General features: G+C 35.5%; 1 protein-coding gene across 4 annotated transcripts in view; it reads left to right on the top strand.

The window, feature by feature from the left end:
- NRIP1 (nuclear receptor interacting protein 1) overlaps nucleotides 1-7,807 on the top strand; it is a 121,482-nt gene that overhangs the window by 1,529 nt on the left and 112,146 nt on the right. Inside the window, exon 1 of one of the 4 annotated variants that reach the window (XM_015570601.1) lies at nucleotides 7,220-7,230. The exons of the other annotated variants lie outside the window; for them this stretch is intronic. The gene's annotated coding sequence lies outside the window, so the exon portion shown is untranslated. Of the gene's footprint in view, nucleotides 1-7,219; nucleotides 7,231-7,807 lie in introns of those variants that run through there. 4 annotated transcript variants of the gene reach the window in all.

Raw genomic sequence — 7,807 nt, 5'->3', positions numbered from 1 at the left:
GGCGCCCTGCCCCCACCGGAGCCCCAGGCCCGGTCGTCGGTGCTCATCGTTGCCCTCCGCGGGCCAGGCTCCTCGGACCCGAGGCCTCAACCATCACTTTACCCGGAGCCAGAACCCGGGCTCGCGTTCATTGAGTCCTGGGAGGCTGCTTCTCTCTCCTCCTGCATCTGCCTTCTTCTCGGGACTGTTGTTTTATGAAGGGTGTCCCTGGAAATATTCTACGCATTCTCCCATCTTTCCCAGAGTAGTTTCCAAATTGTGATCCAGTTGGTGTTCAGTCTGAAGGAACAAAGGAATCTACTGTGTCTTAGAGGCGAACAAGCCGGGAGTCGGTGACACATGTTGATCTCAGAAGCATTACAGGAGTTTCTACCTTCTAGCTCCTTAGTGACTAAATTGGGTTGTGAAGATAGTAAAAGTACAGAATAAGTACTTTGGAGTTCTTAAAATATTGTTTTAATAGAACGTTGTATTTTGGAAAAAAATTAAGACGTTCCTAGCTACAAGGACTTTTTACTCAGTTGGTGCAACTAAGTTGGAGTTTGTCTCCAGTAATGTAAATGATTAAATGTGAGAGTGTTCTGAAAAACTGTCTTTGGAGGAATGGTATCCAAAGTAAAAAGGTTATCGGGTTATATATGATAAATGCTCTTTATATTATGGGGGGGGGCAATTGTGAAGTAAAGGGCTTTGGAAGTTTATTCTTTAAAGTTATGAATTGCATTGAACCTGCTTATTAGTGAATCATAGGCTTAGCAAGTGGGTGGCATCTTCCTGATGTGATCATTCAATGTTTAATCACCAGTTTGCTACCTTTATTGAAGAGACTGAACTAAGTGGACTTTTTAAACAAATGGTGCTTCAACTGCCTAGCACCTAATGTGGGTTGCTGCCTGTAGTATGTTGAAATGTAACTTGCACTGGTTTTGCCCAGCCATTAGGTAATGGGGATTGGGTTTAACTGGTTCAGAGGCTAGTGGCTTCATGACCAATAGTAACTTTTCTCTGCCTGGAATTAGTTCCTGGAGACAAAGAAGGGTCAGTCAGCAGAACAGCTACTGCCCTGCAGGCTGCAGAATTGTTACTCTAATCTGTTTCATACATTCTCATGGGGAAAGACCCCTTTCCATACTTACCTCTGAAAGTGCCTGAGGTATGTGAGGGGAGAAAAATAAAAACAAAAATATAGATGGTTGGTTTTACCCAAATGATTTCTCTATAGTGCCTTTGAGGTAGTTGAAAACCAGATTTTACACCTTGCACCCACTTCTTGCATGTGTCTCTGAACTATGCAGAACTTGGATTTTACTAATTTAAACACCCTAAAACATTGTAAGTTCCCAATAAAGAATTGTCTTAAAAGAAGCTAAAGGCTCTTCTAACTCTTGGAGTTTTAAGAGCAAAACATCCAGATAAAAAATAACCTATACCACCACCTAGAGTCTGTTTGTTAGTTTATTGCTCCTGAAGTTTGCTTAAATTGACGTCTCTTGTGGTTCCAATAGACCTAAAAAATGATTAAGAAGTGCTAGCTTACAAAAGGCCATCCAAGAGAACAAATATTTGTGTATTAAATAGCAAGTGTCAATTTAAATGATCCGTGCTACCTTTAGAATTGAATGCTATGACATATTAAGTTGAGTGGGCCGTTCTCCAAAAGATATTAATTGAGAAGAATTTAAAACAGGTATTCTCAGTTTGTGTCCCAAGGTAGCTCTCATTGTTTAAAGACTTTCTGCATTGTTATCAGAGATTCAAGAAATCTTCAAGAATCTAAATTCCATTTGGACTCCTTGAGGTCCAGGTGAAACAAAAGCAATGATAAAATAAAAATATAAGGAAATGTTAAAACTCCAAAAAATTCTGGAAATTCAAAGGTAAAAGAGAATGTAGGCTATAGTAGAATTGTGGTTCAGAGATGCGAAAAGTAAAATCAACGTGAAATAAAGTGGTAATCTGCCTTGTTGGTGGCTTATAGATAATAAAGCAATCTGTTAAATGGGAAACCTTAGGAAGGCAGCCTTATTGCCACGTGGCTTGTATTGTCCATGGAGGAAGTAATGTTCCTCTTTAAATGCTATAACCCGAGAAAAAGAAGGCCTCCAGGATCTTTAATTAAATACCCGTCGAACAGAGAGAACTAGAACACTGTATTAATTCTGTCAAACATCACTATTTTAGAACATTGAGGACAACTAAAAATGAATTAACTCATATCTGAAAGCAGAATTGTATGGAAGGTGACAGATGAGGTAAAACATGTCAATCCAGTGGAATAAATAGGGAGATAAGGAGATGTCATCCTTGGCTCTCTGGAACTATTAGAGGGAAGAATGTTATTATTAATTATACAGATTCCATTGCAAATCAGTACTAGAAGATGCTGGTATAGAAGTAATTTTAAGCTAGCGTGGCTAAGGATATCTGACATTAAAGGAATTAGGTTTTTAGTTTTAAAACTTTAAGATTGTAAGCAACTTAAAAACAGTAGTTTTGTGTATCAGGTTAAAAGATAATTCTACCCAAAATAAGTTCAAAACATCTCAGTTTTATGAAGAAAATTTGTTTGATTAAAATTTTGATAGGTTCAGTTTTGCCTTTTAAACTTCAGGATTAGGTTTTATTATTATTTTTTTTAAATATGTTTTATTGACTTTTTACAGAGAGGAAGGGAGAGAGATAGAGAGTCAGAAACATCGATGAGAGAGAAACATCGATCAGCTGCCTCCTGCACACCTCCTACTGGGGATGTGCCCGCAACCAAGGTACATGCCCTTGACTGGAATCGAACCTGGGACCCCTGAGTCCGCAGGCCGATGCTCTATTCACTGAGCCAAACCGGTCAGGGCAGGATTAGGTTTTAAAGTGTAGGTTAATAGAGAAGAAAGGAGTTCTAGTCTATGCTAAGCCTCTCTTTTTATTGCTCTCGCTCTCGTCTCCTTTTCTACAATAAATAGCTGCTACATCTTTGGATGTTTTTGTCTATGAAAAGCCTTCTTCATTTGTTGCTTCTATTCTTGGCTGTGGTGGGGGGTGAAGGTTCTTTACTCTTGTGCTTTTTCTATATGCCACTCCACGTGGCGTGGCTGATACACAGGGTAGATTTTGTTTTGTTTTAATAATGATTTACTGTTACATGGATGAAGACTGGGGAAAAAAGCATTTGCTCTTCTAACAAAGTCCTTTGTACCCATGTTTTCCAACTGGAGAAATATTTTTATGAAAAGCAACTTTTGATTACTATTGAAAAGTTGAACATTTTCAACAGAAGGGGGGGCACTTTCAGGATAATGAGTTCAAAGGCGTGAATTGTTCAAGATGCATATCCTTAAGTTGAAGTTTTTGAAGGGACTGTGGGGGTGGGGAGCAAACTCATTCTGTAGTATTTAGGTAACACAATAATCAGAGAAATATAACACCAGGACAGTCACTAAGACTTGAGAAGGTAAAAATCAGGCATGTCAGATGATGAAGCAGGCTGATGGAATGGAACTGAGGATTATGTGCAGAGGTTGCAATGAACAAAAAGTAAACGAGATAGATCTTGTTTCTGTATCCTGTTTGCATCTGATGCTGAAGCAGGGACATGAATTGCTGATGGTAATGGAGTCCCTTTTATAAGAGCAGCAATATTACATAAATAGTGGTTGTTTGAGGGGGAGCAATGACAAATTTTGCATTTGTACATTGTACACTTTGTTTTTTAAATTTCTCTTAAATATATCTAATAGAGGATCAACATTGGTTGCCAGAATAGAACCAGAAATTATAGTTTGGGGGAAAAATGAATTAATATTAGATTTTTTAAAATTATTCTTTTTAAGATCTGGTATTTTCCAATGGTCTTATTTGAACATGGAAAACAGAATGCTGAGGTTTGGGTGGTTAACTGGAGAAATCTTTGATAGGATATCTGATAATAGGATATTTGGTGTAAATAATTATAGAAAGGGTGGTTTTATTTTTTTCAAACTATAAGGATTGAGATAAGTAGGACCTTATACTAATTGCTGTCATTTATATATAGTTCACACTGCATTATGCAAATTCAAATGGGTTCCTATACTTTTTGCAAATAGTAAAAATAAAGCACTACAAAACTTGTGGTATTTTAGGAACATAAGATAAGTTTTTTAAGATCGTAAAATATTGAGAAGAACAAGAATGAGGAAAATGTAAATGTCACATGTTTTACAACTATATTAGGATTTTGTTAAAATTAATACTTTGAACCATGCTGGAGATAACATTTAGTCTAAAACTAGAAGCAATATAGTGAGAAACAGATTTGAAGAATTTGGAAGACTGGCAACTCACAGATATAGAAAAAAGTCACTTTTTGGAGATATGAAGTAAAAAGGACTTGTTCTGTTTACTTAGTAGTATTAAGATATTTTTAAAAGGCTATAACAGATTTTAACATGGATTGTTCTTGAAGATAATTTTATAGATAATCACCTGTTAAAGAAATTATAATTCATCTGATTTGTTTTTTGGTCAAAATAAATTTAAGAAGAACTCCAGAATTTGTTGAAGCTTCTGCTAGGAAGATGCTTGTGGTATCCATCTATCCAACCATCATCCCTCCCTCCCTTCCCACCTTCTTCCCTCCACTTTCCTTCCCTTCCTCCCTCTTTCAATAAATAGGGCTAGAATAAAAAAACATTTTGTTAAGAAACTTGGAAATAGAATTGCTTCTCTGACAGGGTTAATAGTTATGTTTTGAATTCAAAGCTAGTGTGGTTCAGTATCCCCAGAACATTTTTAAACTTTGTATGCCTCTGAATAAAGTCCTAAATTAAAACCCGTATTCCTCTTTAGCTTTGTGTCATTTAGCAAAAATATATTTAAGAATGGAAGGAAGAGACCCTTATTTGACTGAAATTCCAGGTCATTCCTGTGACTAAGCCTACTGTCTCAAGAAATCTTAAACTGGAAGCCTGTTGGGAATTTGAGTCATCAGCTTAAGATACCATGGGGACTAGGACAGTTCTCATTGACCTGATGTTGGTGTTTATTCAGAGCTTTGGTGGAAAGGAGTCTTTCACCCTTGAACTTCTAATTAAGAAAGTCATTTGTTAGTTACCTGTTAAATGGTAATTCAAGGCTACTCCTTGTTTTCAAATCTATAATTTGCTAATGGGTTGAGAACAGCTCGGGAAATAAGGAATTAGAAGCTTTTGTTGTTAGTAGTGTGCTTTGATTATTCTACTTTTATTTTCTTTAACAGCTAAAATAGATAAGAGGAAAACTTAAGCCTCTTTGTGGGTAAGCTAGTTTTTTGTAGTTGTGTGCTTTTAATTGTTGAATTTGCCTCTTCTGTACTAACGTGAACATGTTAATGTTGCTGAATTTAAAAAATCAGATGATAATTTAACACTGCGATAGTAAGTAGGAAACTGCATTTATATTCAACCTTAAAATGAGAATAGTATTATAATTGTTTTGGAGATTTAATGACAATATAGATAAGAGCCTGACATGTAATAGGACACAATAAAAGTTTGAAGAGTCAGAAGTTCAGAATAAAATGGGACTTCTCTCTTGAGGAATCTTATCTAAAAATCTAGAGGTGTGAATTGCTTAAAGGATTACAACTGCTTTTTGAAATGCAGTCTTTAATGTTCTACAATAAAGTGGTAGATTTATACAGTGGAAAAAAAGACTAATTAAGGAAAGGAAGGAGGACAGAATAAAGTGGAGAAAAATTATTTGAAAACATGTGAAACACTCCCAAATGGAATATAGAAATATCTTCAAAATAAATTAATCACAGTTATATTTTTACCCCTAAAGAGAATATTTGCACAATGGGTCATGTAGGTTCAAGTTTGATTTTTGAAAAGCATTTTAAAAGTATTTTTGTTTTGTTATTCACACATACCTTTCTAGCTTAGATTCTGCCACTAAAACAATATGATACAGATAAAAGGAGCATCATTTTATATATCTGGGCAACATCCATAGAATCTGTATAACAGTAAGATTTGATTTTTAAATTCGGAAATTCTGACTATACATCAGTATATGCTGTTGTTGACAATAAGCAGTAAAGATTTCAAGCCTGTTGTTTTAAAAGGAGAGTAGAGATGATTGGATAAAAACTTAAACTATAAAACCGTTGTTTTCTAGTTACTTGCCTTTAACCTTTTTTATTGGGATGAAGAGCAGGGAAAGGAAGAAGATTTTGTGCTGGTCACTTGACAGTTCCCCGGTGATATATAGGTATCATTTTCTCTATTTTACAGGTAAAGAAACCTACTAGTAGTCTGAGAGATGCCTTAGTAACTTGCCTGAGGTCACAAAGCTAATTTCATTGATAACAATTTGCTTTTTTTCTGAGAGTATGCCATCATTTGAAGAGAAAAGCAGTCTCTCTTTGATTTTTAGAAAGTCATCAAAAAACCCTCCTCGCAGTCTGATGGCCACAGAACTCATGCAGCACATAGTCTACCTAACCTGGATTCTCAGACCAGTCTTGCTGGGAAGGACATCCTTCCAATATATGATTTGTGCAGCAGTTGATGTCAGTTGTCAGAGTGGTCTCTTGCTCCCTGTGCTTACTGGGGAAATGTCTTCACCAAGAGCAACTATGCAATGCTAACCTCTGTGAAGTGTACCACAGAATTACCATAGTGTCCTTTGGGGCAGAGAACGCAACTGTTTCTTGATATAATTCATTAAAATAGCTTGTCATGGTCTTAATCCAGGTATTCCCAAGGCTAATTATATTTGCTTACTTCAAGGAGCAGTTGTAGCAAATTCAGAGGCATAGCTCTTCTTGGTTGAAAAGTTAAACCTCCTGACTATTACAGTTCTTTATGTGATTTTTTTTATTGCCCTATCTTCATCCACAATAATTTTATTTTAAAGACTATCCTATACTAATAAGCTGGGTTTTGCAATAAAAAGAGGAAATTGATAGTGCATTTATAGTTTACTAGAGGGAAGCAGAAATAGAGAGATGAGGAGTATTTGGCTTCATTTTGGGAGTAGACCATGGTGAAGAAAGATTTTTGAGATACGGAGGTGTGTAGCATAAAATATTTTTAAAGTACACATCAGGCATGTTCTTTTATTGTTGAGGTAATGAGAAATGTGGTTATAAATCTCTCCAAATCTTTTTACTTGCCTCATTTAAAATTTATGGAATTTTGAACCCAAAAGAATCAAGCTGAGTGGTTCCCTCTACACTAAAAGGTATAGTCAAATTGAAACTATATTGGAGACGTAAGTCTCCTATACATAATATTTTCTAGTGAACTTTGGATTTTTGAATTGCCAAGTAAACGTTGGATAAACAAAAGTGTGTGTACAAAAGCTGCATAGAAATGTCTTACTATGATTTATTAAGATAATATATTGTATCTAGCCAAATAAGAGAGATATTGTTTTAGTGAACAGTCTGGGGGAAAATATATATTTCTGGAGTTCAGATATATATATATATATATATACACACACACACACACACACACGCATACATATATATATAAATAAAATATTCTTTCTTTAATCCATTCATGCCTTTTAAAAAATTTAATTAAAATAGACAAGGATTAAAGATCGAAGTTTTTTTATTCACCACTGTCCAGTGTTATTCAGGCAAAACTCAAGCAGTGAATGCCCCATTGTTCACTTCGTTAGTAAAATGTTACTCTTACCCATCTTGCTAATTGCTAATCCATGGTTGACCTGAATTGCTGTCAAGTTTTCTTCTTTTTTAACTTTTATGTATATATATATATATATATATATATACACACACACACACACACACACACACACACACACACACACAAATGAA

The sequence above is a fragment of the Myotis davidii genome, unplaced genomic scaffold (assembly GCF_000327345.1).
Source record: "Myotis davidii unplaced genomic scaffold, ASM32734v1 scaffold24, whole genome shotgun sequence".
NCBI classification, from domain to species: Eukaryota; Metazoa; Chordata; class Mammalia; order Chiroptera; family Vespertilionidae; genus Myotis; species Myotis davidii.
This window is presented reverse-complemented; position numbering and strand designations above follow the sequence as displayed.